Here is a 23646-nt window from a genome sequence, read left to right on the forward strand (position 1 = left end):
ACGTGATGATGGCCCGGTGATCTTATGAAGATGATCGGGTTCACGTATGTAGCATTGCGCTTCAAAATGAAAATGGGGAAAAGACGGAAACAGCTTTTTATTTTGTTTTTTTTTGTTTTCGTTGGAACGCACTTACTAAAAGTAAGACAATTAGATCGTTATTTATTTATTTATTTATTTATTTATTAATTTATTATCCATTTTTCGTTTCTACATGTTTCTTGAAACTATTCCTGAATCCGAATATTAAAAAAATAATAATAGTAAATAATAATAATAATAATAAAAAAAAACACAACATTGCAGCACGTCATCGTGAAAGACCTGGAAGTACAACCTTAATTCCTCTGGATCTTTTCAGATCGTGCTTTCATTTTAGCCCAAAAATGAAAATAAATAAATAAATAAATAAATAAATAAATAAATAAAGGCATGCAAAGGAGAAATGCAAGAGCGTTTGGAAATATTTAATGTTCCGAAGCGATTTATTTATTCATTTATTTATTTATTTTAGTACACCGAGCCTTTTGGACGAGAAATGAAACGTCTTTACGATTCTAACACTAGGCTTGGCTCAGGATTAGACCGAGCTAGACACATATTGCCGGCTCAGATCTTGGCTGCGTGGTTGCAGTCCGGTCCAGTACACATCCGTCACCAGGCTCTCAAAGTGCCAAACTTTAACACTGCAATAAACCAAACCCGTGAGCTCGAGTTACATCTGCTGACTCCACAGTGTACCGAGTCTGATGTTCTGATGAAAAGTAGGAAAACTTTCTTTCTTTCTTTCTTTCTTTCTTTTTTTTTTTTCATTTTTAAAATTTTTTTTTATTAAATCAACCTGCTATATAATGAAGGAAATAAACAAACAATTGGACACCATCTAGCTCTCCTATTTTCCACTCTGTTTAGTAAAGGAAGCCATTATCGTGCGCCGCGTGCATTAACACTAACGATCACAGCGTCTCGCAAGCAGACACATTTTGCTAATGCGAATGTTTCTGTGCTCTGATATTTTGTCATTTGTGAAAATGTAGTCAGGATTAGTCCATCGAGACACGATACCAGCTTGTTTTCTCTGCTTGCGAATGTCCACTAACTTTTAGCTCTTGTCCCTTTTTATTAGCCTACATCTCGAACTAAACGCCAGCCATTCGTTTAAAGAAAAACAACAACACCGAGACATATGTGTCTTTTTTTTTTAAGAGCTCAACGATCTTTCACCCTGCAGTGAAAGTGCATTCTGTCCTCGTGATCATTCTATGCAATCATATTACCTAAATATAGAAACACACGGGCGGAGAGAGACGTACAATCAGGAACGAGGAAACTCGCATAAAGCAGATTCGGAGAACAAGTCCTAGGGGGTTTTCTTTTCCCCACTGAGCACTGACTGACCAGAGACCTCCTTGGATGTCTATTATTGGGCCTGACTTCAATCAGTCGGCCCATGAAAAGATTATTTTATACATTTAAATATACATTACATTTATACATTTAACGTGTCTCGGTGTGGCTTTTTTTATTTTATTTTATTTTTTATACAAGATATCCACATATTGTAAACGATCACACCTTTTCTGCATGTACGTGGGGCTGGTTTTCTTTCTAGCCCGAACTGTAGACTGACGCAGCCTATAGTTTTATTTTATTTTTAGACTCCCCGCAATTTAGTCTTGACAATTCCCACCGACTCGCTAACTGCACGATCACGTGACCGATACCAGCTGGGGAGCTCTCATATATGAGCTCACAATTTTTCAGAATCACCTCCGATTACCTCCAAGACGCGTCATGGGACGTGATCACGACGCGCATTCAGGCAAAGCCCTCTTCGATTCGTGTGCGTCGATCAGCAATTTTGATGACATCACTCTGCATCAGATTGCCTGTTCTGTAGAATCTGAAGAGGGAGGAGCCGTTCGATATGTCTCACCCTGACTTCCTGTTTCAGTGGAAATTACATCGAAACCTCTGATAACGCCGCACATTTCAAGGCACTTCACGGGGACTTTAACTCCCGGCTGTGGCATCCTCGCGATTCGAACTCGTGCTCTCCCGTTGATACGACCGATCAACACGTTTCTCTTGCGTCACTCGAGTTGACACGTCACGGTTAGAACCTGGAAGCAAGTTGTTTTTCCTCCTCCGCTTCACTTCTTCGTGGGCACGTCCCCCTCTCGTGCAGGTATCACCTATATGATGCAGGTTGAACCGAAGAATCCACCAATCGGAAACATTCAGCGAGGAGTGGATCTGTGGGCAGAAACTGAGCAGTGAAGAAGCTTAGGATGAATTGTACTTAGAGACTGTCTAACCGTGCCTCTACGAGATGGACCAACATGGCAGGTGTGTCTTGTAAAGTGATCAGTATAATATATTTTATAAGCATCATCAACAACAACATCGCTGCATCACCTGATACATTCAGACCACAAACAAAAACATATTACCGGGCTACCGATGTCACACGCATATTTTGAAAATATCCAGTGTGCTGCCCAGTCCAGTGTGCTGTTTCGGTTGCTTGGAAACCTTACTGTCTAGACTACAGTGCGATCGCTGACATCGTGGCGAGCTAGGTGGCTAGTTCAGTGGATTACCACAGACCGTGTGAAACTTGATCGTACGATCGTACCGAGTAAAAGTCCGCAAGTCCCCCCCCCCCCCCCCCAAAATAACGTACTCATGAGATTAGACATACGTACACCGGAGACGTTGATACTGGATTTGCAGTCATGTGTCGGTTGTGTGCCATACTTCTTTTGGTCATGTCATGCAAAATGCAGGGTTAAAATACCTCCTACAGTAGCCTGGTAAGTGTTCATGCACTGACTGACAGGGATACACACACACACACACACACACACACACACACACACACACACACACACACACACACACACACATACACAGACAGGCCTTTATGATCCCATGTCTCTGGTTCAGCGTATTTATAGACATGCTGACTTTAGCCGGGGTGCTGTGTCAATACCAAGCCAAGCTGAGGGCTTTCTTCACAAACAGGCCTTTATTCCCACCACACACACACACACACACACACACACACACACACGCACACAGACACGCACTTGTCTGTTACATAATATGTAATATCATTACTGTTTGTGATAATGTAATCTATCTTGACCCAAGAGGTCTTTCTAGTTGGCATGTTAAGCTCTTACACAGACACACACACACACACACACACACACACACACACACACACACACACTAATGCACACAAGGAGACTGTGCTAATGTGAATTTCCTCTCCTCTTTGAATAAAGGATGTGTGAATGTTCTGGGCTTGAGCCAGACGTCCTGTGCGCTGCACCTTTGTGGACCTCAGTTCTTTGAGTCCAGGCTTTTGGCCTTTGGACTTCTAAATTCCTGTCTGGCACGCCTCACCGCTCTCTCTGTGTGTGTGTGTGTGTGTGTGTGTGTGTGTGTGTGTGTGTGTGTGTGTGAGAGAGAGAGAGTTTGAGACTGTGCTAGAATGAACAGTGGCTATATTAAAGCTGTTAATTTTATACTCAGCTGTTAGGTGAGAGTTATTTATAAAGCTTGAGTAGAAGGGGAATGAACACACACACACACACACACACACACACACACACACACACACATACATACATACATTTTGTCCTTAGCGAGCTTTATTTAATTATTGTTAAGTGCTCAGGGCAATGCTAAAAGATGACCTTGAAACAGAATCAGGAGTGACATCTTGTATATGTGTGTGTGTGTGTGTGTGTGTGTGTGTGTGTGTGTGTGCGCGCGCATGTACTGTCTGTATGTATGTCTTTTTGATCTTGTTGGACATTCAGCTTCAACAAGCTCCTGGTCTCCATGGCAATTGAGGTTAGAGGTGCCCATGGCGATTTTGGTAAGAAGTGCTGGTTGCCGTGGTTACCTCACACAGGAAGTTTGTAATTGTACCAATAATTAGTCTGTTTTTGGTATAGAGACAGCTGATGGGTTTTGTTCGCTTCATTTACATTCGGCTCATACTTCAGTGGCTTCTTTCGTGTAGTTTCTTTTCTCTCTTTTTTTTTTTCTTCTTCTTCAAACTTTCTAAGCTGAGTATCAGAGCGATACTGAAATTAGCTTTTGAGTAGCTTTTTTATTATTATTATTATTTTTTTTACTATTTACCGCCTCAGCAGCGGTAGTCATTCGTCCACAGCCATGCTGAACGATAAACAGTTTCTAACATCCTTTAACAGAGGAGTCATCCCCTGACATCCATCTAAATATCTGGAACAAAACAAGACTGCGCTTTTATTCATATAAATGATTTCTATAAACACAACTAGAGCACAGTACTACTGCTGTAACGATACATGAAATGACAAAAACCTCAAAGTGTTTCGAATCCTGGGAGAATTTTCCACTTCCTGTTTTTCTCAAGCTAATACTCGACGCCTACGACCACGCCTACGTCTCGCCTCGGACAACACGATACGTATGCCGTATCTTTACACTTCTTAAAGATGTACACAACTTGTGAAGTGATGCGGCGAAATCAGCAAATGACTCTGATTTAAGATTACAATTAGTAGGCCAGCTCCATCAAACCCCTTCAGATGATTCAGCATGCAGCAGCACGCCTCGTCTTCAACCAGCACAAAAGAACCCACATCACACCCCTCTTCATCTCCCTCCACTGGCTTCCTGTAGCCGCCCGAATCAAATTCAACGCCTTGATGCTCACCTACAAGACCTTGTCTGGAACAGAACCCTCCTACTTCAACTCGCTCCTGAAGGCTTACGTTCCCTCACGCAATCTCTGATCGGTTAACGACCGACGTTTAGCGGCGCTTTCTCAGCGTGGCTCAAGGTCCCTTTCCAGAACCTTCACACTAACCGTCCCTCAGTGGTGGAATGAACTTCCAACCTCAATCCGGACCACAGAATCTCTCACCATCTTCAAAAAACAGTTTAAGACCCACTTCTTCTGTGAACATATAACTAAGCCATAAAAAGAAAAAAAAAATTGCACTTCCACCTCTACTCTGCGCACGTTGCTTCTCTAGAACTCGATTTAAAGATCTTGTACAGCAGCACTACTTGTATCGTTCTCCGCTCGATCTATCGCTCTGCTTGTATTTCCTCATTCGTAAGTCGCTTCGGATAAAAGCGTCCGCTGAATGAATAAATGTGAATGTAATGTAATATAATTACGAAAACCTGCATAACACTACTTATTTAATTCATTATGCTGAATATTTATTCATACGAGTGGAGCGAGTAATTTGACATTATGCCTTTCGTTTTAATCGTACTCATATGTATGCATTGTTTTCAGTGAATACCTAATGCTTCAACGTGACAGTATTTATTAGCCTGATGCAAATGGATCTCACACACACACACACACACACACACACATATGCGTACACTCTTCAAACACACACCAACAGGAACACAGACCTATGGGTAAATCAGTATGGCTGTAAAATATGAGTTGTTTGTTCAAGTTATGCATGTTATGCGTTCGTAGAATGCGAACGGGTGCGTTGTAGGGTGACGGGCACGTCCAGATGGTTCGCAGGACGCGAACGGGTGCGTTGTAGGCTGACGGGCACGTCCGAATGGTTCGCAGGACGCGAACGGGTGCGTTGTAGGCTGACGGGCACGTCCGAATGGTTCGCAGGACGCGAACGGGTGCGTTGTAGGCTGACGGGCACGTCCGAATGGTTCGCAGGACGCGAACGGGTGCGTTGTAGGCTGACGGGCACGTCCAGATGGTTCGCAGGACGCGAACGGGTGCGTTGTAGGCTGACGGGCACGTCCAGATGGTTCGCAGGACGCGAACGGGTGCGTTGTAGGCTGACGGGCACGTCCAGATGGTTCGCAGGACGCGAACGGGTGCGTTGTAGGCTGACGGACACGTCCAGATGGTTCGCAGGACGCGAACGGGTGCGTTGTAGGCTGACGGGCACGTCCAGATGGTTCGCAGGACGCGAACGGGTGCGTTGTAGGGTGACGGGCACGTCCAGATGGTTCGCAGGACGCGAACGGGTGCGTTGTAGGGTGACGGGCACGTCCAGATGGTTCGCAGGACGCGAACGGGTGCGTTGTAGGCTGACGGGTACGTCCAGATGGTTCGCAGGACGCGAACGGGTGCGTTGTAGGCTGACGGGCACGTCCAGATGGTTCGCAGGACGCGAACGGGTGCGTTGTAGGGTGACGGGCACGTCCAGATGGTTCGCAGGACGCGAACGGGTGCGTTGTAGGCTGACGGGTACGTCCAGATGGTTCGCAGGACGCGAACGGGTGCGTTGTAGGCTGACGGGCACGTCCGAATGGTTCGCAGGACGCGAACGGGTGCGTTGTAGGCTGACGGGCACGTCCGAATGGTTCGCAGGACGCGAACGGGTGCGTTGTAGGCTGACGGGCACGTCCGAATGGTTCGCAGGACGCGAACGGGTGCGTTGTAGGCTGACGGGCACGTCCGAATGGTTCGCAGGACGCGAACGGGTGCGTTGTAGGCTGACGGGCACGTCCGAATGGTTCGCAGGACGCGAACGGGTGCGTTGTAGGCTGACGGGCACGTCCGAATGGTTCGCAGGACGCGAACGGGTGCGTTGTAGGCTGAAGGGCACGTCCGAATGGTTCGCAGGACGCGAACGGGTGCGTTGTAGGCTGACGGGCACGTCCAGATGGTTCGCAGGACGCGAACGGGTGCGCTGTAGGCTGACGGGCACGTCCAGATGGTTCGCAGGACGCGAACGGGTGCGCTGTAGGCTGACGGGCACGTCCAAATGGTTCGTAGAATGCGAACGGGTGTGTGATTGTGCCCTGCAACGGGTTGACGCACTGTCCAGGGTGTCCCTTGCCTTGTGCCCCGAGTCCCATTGAAGAGGCTCCAGGCTCCCTGCGACCCTGTGTAGGATAACCTGTACTGAAGATAGATGGATAGATGAATCAAGGGGATGAACTGAGAGCCTCCTCAGGAAGACACCAATAAGAGGAGCACACCACATGCAGAGATGGGGAATTCATGACAGGAAACAGGATCCCGGTACTGATGCACACCATCGTATCTGTATTGGTATCAGTTTAGAGCACATTATCTGTTCATTTCCCGTTACCCTTTGAATTTAAATCAAGTGCTTTGTGACGCCCATTTTGTCATTTTGCCTCTCGTACTTTAATGCTTTAACCCACTGAGTCACTTCTTTGTATTTCAGTAATTAATGTAAAGGTTAATAATAAATCAGAGTTCTGTGTAGAGCTTGTTGAATACGAGGAAGTTGTGAATGGGAGTTCGTCATCAGCTGATAAAGTGAAATGCTTGTACACTGAGGGAAAGTATTGAACACATCAACGTTTTTTTCAGTAAATACATTTCCAATGAGGCTATTCACATGAAAATTTCACCAGACTTCAGTATTAACGCAAGAAATCCAGAAATATAAAGAATTCACAACATTAAAGTCCACAAATGAAGTTATGTGTAATAAAGTGGAATGACACAGGGGAAAAAAGTACTGAACACGCTAACTGAAATTGATTTAATACTTAGTGGAGAAGCCTTTGTTTGTAATGACAGTTTCAAGACGCTTCCTGTACGAAGAAATTAATGTTCCGCAGTATTCAGGTGTGATTTTGGTCCATTCTTCTAAACATACTGTCTTTAAATCCTGTTCAGTTGGATTCGAGTCAGGTGATTGACTGGGCCATTCGAACACCTTGATTTTTCTTCTCTGAAACCAATTGAGTTTCCTTTGCTGTACGTTTTGGATCGTTGTCCTGCTGGAAGCTCCACCCACATCTCATCGTCATCATCCTGGTGGATGGCAGCAGATTCTTCTCAAGAATCTCCCGGTAAAGGGCTCCATTCATCTTCCTTCAATTATATGAAGTCTCCCAGTACCGTGTGATGAAAAACAGCCCCACACCATGATGCTTCCACCTCCACACTTCACCGTTGGTGTAGTGTTTTAAAGGTGATGTGCAGCGCCATTTATTCTCCAAACATGATGTGTAGAATGACAGCCAAGTTCAATTGTGCTCTCGTCTGACCAGACTACACTCTCCCAGTATTTCATAGGCTTGTCCAAATGAGTTGTAGTAAACTTTAAACGAGCTTCGACATGCCTTTTCTTTAGTAATGGAGTCTTGCGGGTTGACCGTGAGCAGCGGAGTGCATTGCCTATTGTTTTCTCTGTGACGATGGCACCTGCTGCCTCCAAGTGTTTCTGGAGCTCTTTCCGAGTGGTCCTGGGCTCGTGGGCTACTCTTCTGACTGTTCTTCTGACTCCCTGGTCAGAAATCTTGCGAGGAGCTCCTGTGCGTGGCCGGTTGATGACGGAGTGATGTTGCTTCCACTTGTGGATAACGGCCCCAGTGGTGCTCACTGGAGGATTCAGAGGTTTTGAAATACGTCTGTATCCGATTCCATCAATATGTTTTACGACAATAAGGTTGTGAAGGTCTTGGGAGAATCTCTGCTTTTACCCATCATGAGATGTTTCTTGTGTGGCACCTTGGTAACGAAAAGCCTTTTTATAGCCCATCAATTTCCTAACCCAGCTGATATTAATTTACACAGGTAGGGGGTGTAATTACTGACGGATTTCAGCTGGTTCCTTGCCTTAGAGAACTGCTTTTTCTTAGCGTGTTCAATACTTTTTTCCACTTTATTACACATAACTTTATTTATGGACTTTAATGTTGTAAATTCTTTATATTTCCAGGTTTCCTGAGTTAATACTGATGTCTGGTGAAAATTTCCTTTTTCTGACACACACGTGTATATGTGTAAAGCTTTGTCGGTTTTTTGTTCCTGATGTAGGACAACAACACATTGATCTGTCAGAGAGAGAAAACAAGTGGCCTCGTATTGATTGTCCTGTTCTCCTGCCTTTTCCCTGTTTCCCTCGTTCTGTTTCCTTTCTCTTGTTCTCTCTCTCTCTCTCTCTGTGTGTGTGTGTGTGTGTGTGTCTCTGTGCCACATTCTGTCACTTTCTCTCTCCTTCACTCTGTCTCACTCCATCTCTCTCAATTCAGTTCAGTTTGAATCAGTTCAGTAAGCTTAATTGGCATGTCCATATAGGTACAATTACATAATTGCTAAATCATTACTCTCTCTCTCTCTCGCTCTCTCTCTCTTTGTCGACTGCATAATTTCTCTGTCAGTCTTTCTGTGTGTCTCTCCCTCTGTCTCATTCTGTCTGTCTGTCTCTCTTGCAGTCTGTCTTTGTTTCTCTCTGTCTCTCTCTCTCTCTCTCTCTCTCTCTCTCTCTCTCTCTCTCAAAATTCAAGTAGCTTTATTGGTACGGTAAAAGGTCTCTTTCTCTCTGTCTGTCTCTCTTTCTCTCCGTCTCTCCCAGTCTTTCTGTGTCTGTCGGTCTGTGTATTATTCGGACTCTATCTCTGCCACTGTTCTCTCTATCTTTCTCTCTTTCACTGTTTGTCTGTTGTTGTCTTTCTCTCTGTCTAACACTGTTAACTCTATCTGTGTCTCTCACCTCGTCTCTAATGCTCTTTTTTTTTTTGCCCTGTTCTGTCTCTTTGTCTGTCTCTCCTCTTTCTCTCTCTCTCTCTCTCTCATATCACTAAACATTAATCCCAAAACTTGGTTAATCTGTAGTGTGTGTGTGTGTGTGTGTGTCTCCTCAGACATACAGTACAACTGTCACACTTCCTCTTGCTTCTCACACTTATGTTCGAGGTGTCTCATGAGCTCTTGCCTTTTTCATCTTAACACACACACACACACACACACACACACAGATCTCTTGACATAGCTCTCTCAGACACTGCAGCCTCACTCTGATTACATAAGGCTGGCCTTTAGTCGTAATCCTACCATCAGTGAGGTCATGATTGGAGTGTGTGAGTGTGTTTCTCACTCAGATTCGTCAACTATCTCCATCGACCACAGCACTTATACAGAAACGCCAGCCTCACATCAGCATCGGTTACGACAGCAGTTTCTCTTTAACATTAGTTTGTGAAAATCAGTCAGCGTAAAAAGGCTTGAAAAATCTGTTACTCAGTTCATCTGAAATCTATCTTTCAAGGAAGCTAAATGGAGGACATTGAGAACACCATACTCAAGACTATTCACAGACTTTTAAACGTTAGACGTTTTTATGTTTCGATGAACGTTCGGATTGCAGCGTCTCATCGGTTTGAGACGTAAACTGTTAACTCATGCGTGATATGGATCAGGCATCATCATCATCATCATCATCATCATCGCTACCTGATCGGCGTCTCCTGCCCAATTTACACGCGTAGTTGTCATGCTGTTGCTCGGGTTGTGCATCGTACAGCCGGATGTTATGTCTCTCAGGGTACAAGGAAGGCATGCATCGTGACTCTTCTCTGTTCTGGCTCCTAGGTGGTGGAACGAACTTCCTCTAGAGCAGGGGTGTCCAATCTTATCCGGAAAGGGCCGGTGTGGGTGCAGGTTTTCATTCCAACCAAGCAGAAGCCGCACCTGAATCTATTGAAAGCCAAGATGAACTGATTAAACAGGTGGAATCTGGCGTGGCTGCTGCTTGGTTGGAATGAAAACGTGCACCCACACCGGCCCTTTCCGGATAACGTTGCCCACCCCCCCTGGTCTAGACGTTTGAACAGTTGAGTCACTGTCAGTCTTCAAACGACATCTTAAGACCTACCTCTTCCTTAACGTACTTAAATTAGCAATTTCCATCCATCCATTTTCTGTACCGCTTACCCTACACAGAGTCACATGGGTCACACTACGGACAATTTGTACACGCCAACCAGCCTACAACGCGTGTCTTTGGACCGGGGGAGGAAACCGGAGTACCTGTAGGAAACCCCTGAAGCATGGGGAGAACATGCAAACTCTGCACACACAGGGCAGAGGCGGGATTCGAACCTCCAACCAACCCTGGAGGTGCGAGGCACACGTAAATTAGCACTTTCATGAAAAAATAATGCGATCGTCTTGTCCGTGTGTTTTTCTTTCTGTATTATTTCCCCAACAGAGTTTATCGGCTCATGGTATTCTATTAGTCCGTGACCTAGTGAACCGGTATCAGGATGTATTTATCGATAGAGACTTCAAAGAACGTCTGTAAGTCTCTCCGGAGACTGGCATCTGCCGAATGCCATACATGTAAATGTAAAGACCGATATGGGTCGAGAACCGTCCAGATAGACAGATCCAATCTCGGCGAATGAAGCTTGTAATGCTAAGAGCCCCTTTTTTTTGCACTCAAGTCTCCATCGTTGAACGGTCGATAACTTCAACGCAATAGACTTGACGTTCAAACTATAGCGAATTCGGAAATGACTCTGATGCTCATACTCATAAGTTGCTCATAAGCTCTTAAGTTCCTGTAATTGCAGTATATAGTTATAGAAGGGAATTTATTTATTACTACCCTATCCGGTGTCACCCAGATGAGGATAAGTTCCCTTTTGAGTCTGGTTCCTCTAACGGTTTCTTCCTCGTGCTATCTCAGCACGTTTTTCCTTGCAGCCGCCGCCTCTGGATTGCTCATTAGGGTTAAATTTATAAATATAAAAATGTGTGTGTGTGTGGGTATATATATATATATATACATATATATACATATAATATATATATATATTCAAAAAGAGTGACCTATATGTAAATTGCAGACTTTATGCCAGGGTTAAGCTAAGGGTTCTCAAACTTTTCACGACCCCTTTAATGGTAAAATAAGTTCCTCTGTTTATTCCTAAACTTCCTGCCTTATGTGGAAACCTTTTAACACATTAGGTGCGAGTGATATTATTTATAATCTGTGTGTTATTGAGTCACAGAGGTTTGGATTAAACCCCTTCAGTTAAAGTGTGCCGTCCGTAGGTGTTATAAGTCGCTAAATAAATTGAACTTTAATAATGGTGGGTTGTGTGGTGGATAACAAAATTAAAAAAAAAAAAAATCCCAGACCTGCTTGGATATGCTCCACAAATTTGAGAACCAAAAAGCCAAAACGTTGCGCATCTTTTGTAAGCACTATAATGCTGGTCATTGTGGATCCGGGTCCTATCCTGGGAGCACTGGGTGTGAGGCTGGAATATAGCCTGGATGGGACACACACACACACACACATTCACACACTCACGCACACCTAGGGGCAATTCATCATAGCAGTACACCTACTCTCAAGGTTTTGGGAGGTCTCACACAGACACGGTGAGAAACTCCACACAGAGAGTAAAGGGACGTTACAGCGGACACATACAGCGGTTTTATGTCTGCAAGTTACCAGTTGCTGTACTATGAAGTCACAAGTAGACGTTCCTACACCTGGTTGCCATAGCAACATTTATCAGTAGGTGGCACACCTAGCATTGCACTTTTGCCTCCGTATATAAAATTCACCGATGTATATAGGCATCATATCATACGAGATGAAGGACAAGCAGTGTGTGCTCTTTGCCATTGCGGCCGTCTATCTGCGGTGCAAGCGTCGAACTGTCTGTGTCCACGACAACAATTGGGACTCGCAGGCAGCATGGCGGATCACATGCTCTCTACTGTCTTCACTCCCATTGGTAGTCGCTGCACCAAGTCGCTCCAAATTTGAATAACGTTTCTCATTGCTGGACACGCCCACATCTAGTTGCCAGCGGTCGCTGTCGCTCATGGCGCCGGAAGTCACCAGCTCTCATTAAAAATGAACGGTCTCGAGTCGCTGTACAGTATATGTAAACGTAGCTTAACCTGAGCTCAGGAACGAACCGGAGACCCTGGAGCTGTGAAGCGACAACGCTACCCGTGTATTCTTTTTTTTGTTTGTTTTTTTTAAACCTCTGAATATGTAAATAATAAGAAAATTCAGTTAGCGAAATTCCTTCTTTGTCAATTAACTCTTAGTTTTTTTTTTGTTTTTTTTTTAACACTTTTTAATAAAGACCATGGCTACGTTTTAAACGTACGCCTTGTTTAAACAACACAAGGCTTTATTAGTGTGCTGGTTTCACTGTGTCATATTTTATTACCCTTTACGCAGAATTGGCTAAGCTGCATGTTTAACCGGTGTATATAAAGTCCTGCTTTATTACATACCGACTCGTTAAAATCTTTTTATACCGTGTACTGAATAGGAACTGTTGTATTCCATCTTTTTTTTTTTTTTTTTTTAATTTATTTCTCTTTATCTTTGTGCCAGCGCTATACGATATTTATAATGGTCTGAAGTGAGAATGAGTAAACGACTGAGAGAGATAGAACGAGCGTGAGAGAGGAAGAGATGAGACAGGAAGTAACTGTCTGGTGTGACCCTGATGTGAGCACAGATTCTCATCCTCAAATCTGTGGGTCTGTGTTGTGTGTGTGTATATAAATGTGTTTATATATATATATATATATATATGTATGGATGTATCTATGGAATCTGCGGTTAACTCAGACCCAACTGATGTCTTTCTCTCTCTCTCTCTCTCTCTCTCTCTCTCTCTCTCTCTCTCTCCCAGGTTTCAGTGTGCTTCTCTTCAGTCGCTCCTCGTACATGGTAACACGGGACTGAAGACAAGCGGTAAGTCAGCAGTCAAGTGTATGTGTGTGTGTCTTTTAGTCGCGTATGGAACAACCGAATAGATGTAAGAGGAAACAGAAGTGTTTGAGTGAAATAGAAAGTGATAATCAAATAGCCGGCAGCCCTGAGCTCGGGTTTTCTAGAAGAAGAGAGCAGATTCGTCTAGCAGACCATCACAGCCCACAGCACAGCATCGACTGGAAACGTCTGCTTGTCTGTGTGGTTAGTTAACTGGAAATTTACGGTTCGCATGTCTGTGTTTTCATACAAATATCACACACATACCTGTGTGTATATGTGTGTGTGTGTGCACGTCTGTGTGGTTACTGGAAATTGGCGGTTTGTGTTTTATGTGTAGGAGTGGTAGTATTGCTAGGAAATTGTGTGTGTGTGCATATGTATGTGTGTGTGTGTATTGTGTGTCATATTGACAGTGGTAATACGGGACAGGAAGAGGCGGAGCTATGCATGTGGTTAAGTTCCTGCTTTACACTGCCATATTTGCTAGTTTCCTTTTTGAATGAAAGCCATGTGGCTGAGTCTGTGGATTTATTTCTTTTTTTGATTGATCAGCACATTGGCTTTGAGTATAAAAGCACTGGTTGCAAAAAAAAAAAAAAAAAAAAAGTGTAATATTTTGGGTAATTTTGAACGGAGCAGTCACACAAAGTTAATGTATCTGTCTTCCAGTTAAAGTTCATGTGGCAGTTTCGGCGTGATGTGTCACGTCTTCAGGTTCATTCGAGTTTTGCTGTGCTTCGTATACTGAAATGACTTTCATCCAGCCAGTGAAATGGCTTTGACCTGAAACCGTGGGATGAATTCACACTGTTTTTGGTTTGTTGTTCTTCTGAAATAAAATCGCTAACTGGAGCGTCTTTTGGGCTGTAGTTAAAAAAAACAAACAAAAAAAAAAACAACAACGACAAAAGAACCAAGTAACCATAACAACGGCAATCCTAGCAATCGTGCTGCCGCGATATAGATTTTTCCCTGATCGTGAGTTTTAAAATATCACGATAAACACCGTGATTAAGGAGAGTAGAGGAGGGTATGATAATACTAGCTGTGCAGTCGGGAGCTGTGGCAGTTTTCGGGCGATTCTGAAGCACAAAAAAAAGATGTAACAGTACATTTTCAATGTAATCCCATGACAACTCGTGTATCTAATGTCAACATGGCCGAAATCTTCACTGTTTTTGAGCATCTGCGCCAGGAATGAAAAAACCGAAACATGAAAAAAACTGCGTTTCGATCACTTTCCAATTATCACCACTGTGTTAAATATTAAATTGCGGGGTGTTACGTTCTCCGGTGTATTCCTGTTCGCTCTATGTGCCACTCATGTGTCTCTGTCGGTGGTGGGATGGGTTTCTTTTGTCTCTTCCCCCTTCTCTAGGCCCCGCCTACTGTATGCGTCACGTTCCGGCTTGCCACTGGATGATCACATCTGGATCGCTCCTATGCAAAATACGTCGATAAAGGCAAATAAATATCATTATATCTCGCAAGCCTATCTAATATTATATAACTTACCAGCCTGGTTTAGAATTGGGATGAGTTTGATTATTATCGGTAACGAAGGTGAACTTTGGCGATGAGGAGGTTGTTTATCTTCCTTTGCTGTAGCTTTGGAGAAGGAAAACCGAGAGAAGAGACGACACTTGTGTTTCGCTGTCACTTCGTCCTCCGTGTTTGTTTTTCTCGCTTGCCTTACAGCTTGCGACCGGATTGGTCAGGCGCTCTGATAAATAAATAAATAAATAATAAAAGGACAGCAACAAAGCGATCGGCACAGCTTATTTTGTGCATCTCAAATAACATAAAGGTCAACGTCCAATATGCATTTCTATTATCTTCCCTTATTTAATGGTGAGAAACCGGATTAACCAATCAGAATCTTGCGTTTCTCCATTTAGATCTGAATTAATAAGGTAAGATGTACAGTGTTACTACTATATTAGTAGCACGTTAAGTGGAACTGTTATACATTTTCTACATTATTAATATGGTAACACTCGGTTGATGGTAATTTGGGCTTCTACTACTCTCGGGCATTCCCCCGAAATGCATGAACGCATCACACTTATCATACTTAGCATCGTACAGATCACACTTAGCATATTTCCTCGTGTCAGTCCGTCAGCACTGACCCCTTTACTTCATGTCCACCGTAATATTCAGAAACTAAACGTCGTGGAAGAATCAATTCCATAAAAGGAAACCCCGGGCGCTGAGGGATGAAGGTGATCGCCATGGTAGCTGTGTGCGCTGGACAGATGTGCAATGTGTATCAAGTGGCCAGCTGTTTGAATCAGTTATCACTGAGTTAAATGGAACTCACTTCCAACTTCACGTCGCATTGCCACATATGGAAGTGATTGAAAATAAAATTGGAAATGTCAAGATTCAATGCAATTAAGGGGAAAAAAAATAATAATTCTGTTATAGATATGAGACAAGATTAGTGCCAATAAATTCACCGTACAAAACATCAGAGAGTCCATTAAGACCCATTTACTATGTTTTTTTCTTCTTCTCTTATTAGCCTCTGAATTGTATCTTAAAGCCTGTTTGTAAGAACAGAATTATCTTTAATAACCACTTCCTACTCACTCAAAGTCCAATTTGTGGCTTTTTGCTAGCCATCAGGAAAACAGTGATTAGCACACAGATTAGACAGGGACAGCACGGGCTAATCATGTGCATTCAGTTAAAAGAAGTCCAACTTTCCTCTGTCTAATTTAGGATGTAACGGCTCGAATTTTCTTAGGAATTTTACGGACAATTGTATTCTCTGATACTAAAGGTGACGGAGGACTCCAAACTAGCAGTAAGGATTTGTTGTATGTGAAATTAGTTGCTTTGTTTCTGTGACTAGTTGAAATTCGCTTCCGTAATACAGCTGGCGCCTGCAGATGATCAGCGTTCGATCGCAGGTAGACGCACCGTACGATCATTACGTGTAGTTGAAGCGGTGCTACATCATCAATATGCGTTTAAAAACGCATGCCGCTTTCGACTTACCCGAGTCAGAATGATGTCATAATTCTGGGGAAATGGACGCCTACATGTTGCTCTTTTGTTTGCAACAGTGTAGCTAGGTGACTGGGATGAGTGATGTATATTTTACTCCTAAAAACAGTGAACTGTATAGCTATATTTTAACTAGCTATGTCTGTATGTTGATGTATAAACTTGTTACATACAGTATAACTCATTTATAAATAAAGAACTGCTACTTTGTGTATTCTTAATGCTATGAACAGCCATGTTGATTTGATGAACTCGGGGATGAGGAGACCATCAAGTAGGAATTATGAGTTGAGGGCGCATTTTCTTTGGCTTTCACAGTTGGAGTTTGGAAATTCAGAATTATGAGCTTTTGTTCGAAAGCAGCAATTGATTGTTCACAGAGCTAGCCCATTCTGTAGGTTTCAAAATCCAGCATCTATCTAAATTTCAAATAAAAAATGGTTCTGGCTTTGGTCATTCTTTGGAGAAGATGGGAGCAAACACGCATCTATGCTATTGGTTGTGCTATGAAAAGATGCAAACTGGATCAAAAATGAACTTTTTTTGCCCTAAGGCATCAAATCCAAGTGGTGCAGTCGACCGGGAAACGATGGCTTTGCCGATGCAAAGTGGATTGCCTGCTGATTATCTGTAGCTGGCCTTGGATGCCTCAAGAAAAATCGCCCTGAGACGGCACAAGGAGGAATCCTTGAGAAGATCCAGACTTATTACCCTTCCACAATAGTGTACTGTTAAGTCAGACAGTATTAAAGTGTGTTGAAATTATGTTTGCTATGAGCCAATTGTTTATGATTGCTGCATCAGCTCTCGGGTAAAAATCTAGAGTATCCAGGTGAGATTATACACTGAAGAAAAGGTGAGACTTGCGCATGAACTGTTTTGGGGGAAGTGCAATCTTTAGAGTATCAATGTGGTAGATCATGCACATGCTTCAGCAATCTTTAGGGTATCCTATGAAAATAATCCACAATAATCTTTAGGGAATCCATGTAATTTATCCACTACAGTATTTAGGGAATCCATGTGGAACCATCCAACCATTCTGTAGGGAATCCATGTGGAATTATCCACAACAATCTTGAAGGTATCCATGTGAGGCCATCCACAGCAGCATAGAGTGAGTCACAAGGCTCCATCAAGCAGGTCCAGAGGACTGGAGGAGCCACAGCAGTAAAAGTGTTTCAGGATCAGACCCTGACATCACATTAGGCAGCAGGAGTACACATACAGCTCTACAGAGAAAGAGCGAGAGGACAGATTATCAGGTGTACCCTCATCTGCACGGGTTTAAATGTCTGTACATTATGATCAAGGGGGGAATATGTTGCTTTGAGAAAAGGACAAATACATGAAATCCAACTGAGTGAAACCTTTTTGAGTTTTCTGAAATGCTTTGACTCATTTGGCCATTATACATGCTGAGATAAGTCGTTTATGCACATCTGGCTTGAATATGTAGCGATTAAATGGGGGCAGAATTTGTGGAAAACCGTGGGAGGCGAAGCCTCACGTGCAGCGATACGGAGGATGTGCAGGTGCCCAGGACAAGCGGATTATGTGTCTGGACTATTAGTAGGCTCATGGGTTAGCGGTCACCAGTGGATTTTATTTTATTTTTTGCCTTCTTTCTTTGAGCAGCCAGAGGGGAAAAAACAACAACAATGATTTTCACAAAATACTTCTTTAATACAGTATTTAAAATAAATATGCTGTAAGTACAGCACATGGTACTCGTTTCGAATCCCGTTGCCTGCTGCACTACAGGCATCGCCCAGGCCATTATCTGGCTGATAGTAGAACTATTACTAATTGAATTAATTTGATTGCATGGATCTGTATCAGAACCATAGGTTTGTAGAAACAACGATGAAACCGACAAAATAGCTCTATGTTGGAGGATAGCACCTAGCATTAAATGCTCAAGCTAAATGATTACATGTCAATCATCCTAGCAAACATTACATAGTGTTCAAATACTTTATCTTTTACACTAGGCCTTGGCTGGAGTGACTTTTTTATGCTTAAAAAAAAAAAGTATTAAAATATTGCCACTGAAATATCTCAGATTGTACATAATATTATGTTCCTCATAACATGACTCATTCTTTTTCTACCAGACCTTTCCTCCACGTTGGTTTTTTCACACTCGCCGATCTCGCAGTCGAGTTGGTCAGGAGGTAAAACGCAACTGACGTCTCTGAGGTTTTCAAAAGTTTTTTCAAAACTTTCAGCAACATACTAGTATTTCTCTAGGATTACATGTAAAGAAAAGGGTGCTGGAGGTTGAGAAAAATATGGCAAGTGTGAAAGCGGTCTCTTTCTCTAACTGATACTCATTTGTCTTCCTTCTTTCTCAGTCCAATTCCTGTTTGAGCGCTTTCTTTTTTTGCTGTCTTTCATTTTGTAAATGTTTAGTCTTGTAGTTGCTGACAGCAGTGGAACTGGAAATAATTTTTTAGATGAACATCAACATTCTCCAGTTTGCTAGGCCTTCCCAATAATTGGCTATCTAATATGCTACCAGATTATTAAGGTATCCATGTGGAATTATCCAACCATTCTGTAGGGAATCCATGTGGAAATATCAACAACAATATTTAGGGTATCCATGTGAGGCCATCCACAGCAGCATAGAGTGAGTCACAAGGCTCCATCAAGCAGGTCCAGAGGACTGGAGGAGCCACAGCAGTAAAAGTGTTTCAGGATCAGACCCTGACATCACATTAGGCAGCAGGAGTACACATACAGCTCTACAGAGAAAGAGCGAGAGGACAGATTATCAGGTGTACCCTCATCTGCACGGGTTTAAAAGTCTGTACGTTATGATCAAGGGGGGACTCCGGCAGGTCTAGCTATTACAGCATAACACAAAAATGGAAGGTAACACAGGCATGAGTGCCTGTCAGGGTCCTCTCATTATGTATAGGATGAAGACTGTTAAGATAAGTGAATTTCTCTACTGAGAGAAAATGAGGCCATCTGGAGTAAGTCCGGTACCAAGTTATAAAGACAAGACTTTTGGATATTTATCAAACTTAACAGGAATATGTTGCTTTGAGAAAAGGACAAATACATGAAATCCAACTGAGTGAAACCTTTTTGAGTTTTCTGAAATGCTTTGACTCATTTGGCCATTATACATGCTGAGATAAGTCGTTTATGCACATCTGCCTTGAATATGTAGCGATTAAATGGGGGCAGAATTTATGGAAAACCGTGGGAGGCGAAGCCTCACGTGCAGCGATACGGAGGATGTGCAGGTGCCCAGGACAAGCGGATTATGTGTCTGGACTATTAGTAGGCTCATGGGTTAGCGGTCACCAGTGGATTTTATTTTTTGCCTTCTTTCTTTGAGCAGCCAGAGGGGAAAAACAACAACAATGATTTTCACAAAATACTTCTTTAATACAGTATTTAAAATAAATATGCTGTAAGTACAGCACATGGTACTCGTTTCGAATCCCGTTGCCTGCTGCACTACAGGCATCGCCCAGGCCATTATCTGGCTGATAGTAGAACTATTACTAATTGAATTAATTTGATTGCATGGATCTGTATCAGAACCATAGGTTTGTAGAAACAACGATGAAACCGACAAAATAGCTCTATGTTGGAGGATAGCACCTAGCATTAAATGCTCAAGCTAAATGGTTACATGTCAATCATCCTAGCAAACATTACATAGTGTTCAAATACTTTATCTTTTACACTAGGCCTTGGCTGGAGTGGCTTTTTTATGCTTAAAAAAAAGTATTAAAATATTGCCACTGAAATATTTCAGATTGTACATAATATTATGTTCCTCACAACATGACTCATTTTTTTTCTACCAGACCTTTCCTCCACGTTGGTTTTTTCACACTCGCCGATCTCGCAGTCGAGTTGGTCAAGAGGTAAAACGCAACTGACGTCTCTGAGGTTTTCAAAAGTTTTTTCAAAACTTTCAGCAACATACTAGTATTTCTCTAGGATTACATGTAAAGAAAAGGGTGCTGGAGGTTGAGAAAAATATGGCAAGTGTGAAAGCGGTCTCTTTCTCTAACTGATACTCATTTGTCTTCCTTCTTTCTCAGTCCAATTCCTGTTTGAGCGCTTTCTTTTTTGCTGTCTTTCATTTTGTAAATGTTTAGTCTTGTAGTTGCTGACAGCAGTGGAACTGGAAATAATTTTTTAGATAAACATCAACATTCTCCAGTTTGCTAGGCCTTCCTTATAAGTGGCTATCTAATATGCTACCAGATTATTTGATATTTTGTCTTTTGCTGCCAGAAAAAAATATTGTATTATCATGGCACCTTCGTTAAACGCTTGGTATAAAGTTTGAAACTATCACTATGGAGTATTTGACATGCATGGAACATTCATCGACAGATACTTTTTATTGTATCTGGATACCATGTCTTACAGAAGCCCTAAGAGGCCATGCATTATTATTTTTTTAATTGTCGCTTTCCCGTGATCATGACTTGACGACACTTGAGAAGGAGGCTGTCAGATCTACAGATTTATCGCTGACGACATTATAGTGACCCTGGTTCTCCTCTGGGACACTCTTAATGCGGCGATAAAGTCCATCTCTACAGCGGACAATTATTAAATTTATGATGGTGAAGGCGCCAATGTGCATGCAACACCTAGTCCTAAGGTGTGAGTTTTTCTCATGATAAAATTATGATGTGAGAAAACCACTTTTGTTATGGTGAGATCACGAGAAAACCACTTTTGTTATGTCGAGATCACGAGAAAACCACTTTTGTTATGTCGAGATCATGAAAAAATAACTTTTGTTATGTCGAGATCATGAAAAAATAACTTTTGTTATGTCGAGATCACGAGAAAACCACTTTTGTTATGTTGAGATCACGAGAAAACCACTTTTGTTATGTTGAGATCACGAGAAAACCACTTTTGTTATGTTGAGATCACCAGAAAATTACTTTTGTTATGTTGAGATCATGAGAAAACGACTTTTGTTATGTCAAGATCACGAGAAAACCACTTTTGTTATGTTGAGATCACCAGAAAATTACTTTTGTTATGTTGAGATCATGAGAAAACGACTTTTGTTATGTCAAGATCACGAGAAAACCACTTTTGTTATGTTGAGATCACCAGAAAATTACTTTTGTTATGTTGAGATCATGAGAAAACGACTTTTGTTATGTCGAGATCACGAGAAAACCACTTTTGTTATGTCGAGATCACAAGAAAACGTCTGGGTTACCCTGTTCCCTAAGAAGGGAGATGGGAGAGCTATGGGAGAGCCTCTCGCGGGCGACCGGCATCTGAAGCTTGTGTAAAATCATGCCTATTTATAGGCCTGCCATGATCAAGTGACGTGGCAATTAAGCGCGTCGCGTGATATAAATATGGCACGTGTGAACTGCGCCATCAGCCTCTATGATCTGAAGCGAAGAGGCAATTCACAGGCCTGCCCCGGTATGACAAAGCTACGCAACGTCTCGTTTCCTTCTCAGGGAACAGGGTTACATGCGTAACCCAGACGTTCCCTTTCAAAGGGAACTTCGACGTTGCGTTTAGCATAACACTATGGGAACGAGAATACCCACTCCGTCATACCGAGGGTACGGCCTGTTCACAAAGACCCAAGCCTGAGGGTCACTGCGAGACACTCGAGCCCGGGGCGGAATGAATATCCAGGCTGTAATAATGAATGAATGTGTGTGGCGTAGACCACCCTGCAGCAGGACACACATCCACTATCCAATTAGAGATGCGCTGCTTTGACACAGCATCACCTCTACTGTCGCCACCAAAGCAGACCAGCAGCTGCTCCGACTTACGCCGCTGGCCGGAGCGGTGGACGTAAATACAGAGAGCCCTTACTGGACACAGCAGGTGCATTCTCTTTTGTTCCGGTGTGGGGAATGGAGGAGGGCGGAAAGCCTGCAACACCACAGGGTGGGCAGCCGATGTAGGCACCTTAGGAATATAATCCGGCATAGGATACAGGAAGGCCTTGGCTAATCCAGGGGCAAAGTCAAGGCAGGAAGGGGCAACAGAGAGAGCTTGTAGATTTCCTACTCGCTGGAGAGATGTCCGGGCCAGCAGAAGAGCTACCTTTAGAGTCAGAAGCTTCTCAGAGGCTGACTCTAAGGGCTCAAATGGGGCACCTGACAGACCTTCCAGGACCACAGAAAGGTCCCAGGAACGTATGCGCGACCTGCAGATGGGCCTCAGCCACTTGACACCACGCATAAACCTCGAAGTTAGAGGATGTTGCCCCACAGAGGCTCCACCAACAGGGGCATGGGTGGCCGACATGGCGGCCACGTAAACCCTGATTGTAGAAGGAGCCCACCCCGCTGAGAAACGTTCTTGTAAGAACTCCAGGACTGTAGCTATTGCGCAGTTCACTTGGTCTACAGTGGATCCCTGTGGATGGGAATCTCCCAAGGAGTGCCATCTAGCAGGGATATTATCTCTGAGAACCATATTCGAGCTGGCTAATAAGGTGCTACTAGCAGCAGACATAGACTGTCTTGGCGGACTCTTGCTAGAACTTGTGGGAGCAGCGCGATCGGGGGAAAAGCATACAGATGTCACCTTGGCCACATGTGCACCATGGCGTCCAGCCCTAATTGTGCGGGAGGAGTGAGGGCGAACCACAGCGGGCTGTGTGTTGTCTCCTCGGAGGCAAAGACATGCAGTCTCGCTTGGTCAAACCTCGCCATATGGACTCCGCCACTTGTGGATGGAGCCACCAATTCCTGGGCCTCAGCCCCTGCCTCAACAGGATGTCTGCCCCCATATTCCCAGAATGTACATTGCACTCACTGACAAACTTTCCTTCTGCCCAGAGAAGAATTAGTTGCGCCTGCCTGAACAGGGGGCGCGGACATAATCCTCCCTGGTGGTCAATATATGAGACCATCGGTGTGTTGTCTGTAAACACATGGTGACCTCAATTGAGGAAGAAGGAATTTCAGTGCTAGAAATATGGCCCACATTTCTAGGAAATTTATATGCCGCTCCAGATGAGGGCCGCTCCAGAGACCGTGAGCTGGACAGCTGTCTAAGACCGCGCTCCAGCCCGTGAGGGAGGTGTCTGTCATTACCGTCTTGCCCTAAGGAAACACCC

The 23646-nt window shown here is 43.5% G+C and overlaps 1 protein-coding gene across 1 annotated transcript in view; it reads left to right on the forward strand.

Moving 5' to 3' along the window:
• Positions 1-23646, forward strand: part of stat5a (signal transducer and activator of transcription 5a) — a 103038-nt gene that overhangs the window by 46461 nt on the left and 32931 nt on the right. Inside the window, exon 2 of the mRNA XM_053615314.1 lies at positions 13447-13508. The gene's annotated coding sequence lies outside the window, so the exon portion shown is untranslated. The remainder of the gene's footprint in view (positions 1-13446; positions 13509-23646) is intronic.

The sequence above is a fragment of the Ictalurus furcatus genome, chromosome 2 (assembly GCF_023375685.1).
Source record: "Ictalurus furcatus strain D&B chromosome 2, Billie_1.0, whole genome shotgun sequence".
NCBI classification, from domain to species: Eukaryota; Metazoa; Chordata; class Actinopteri; order Siluriformes; family Ictaluridae; genus Ictalurus; species Ictalurus furcatus.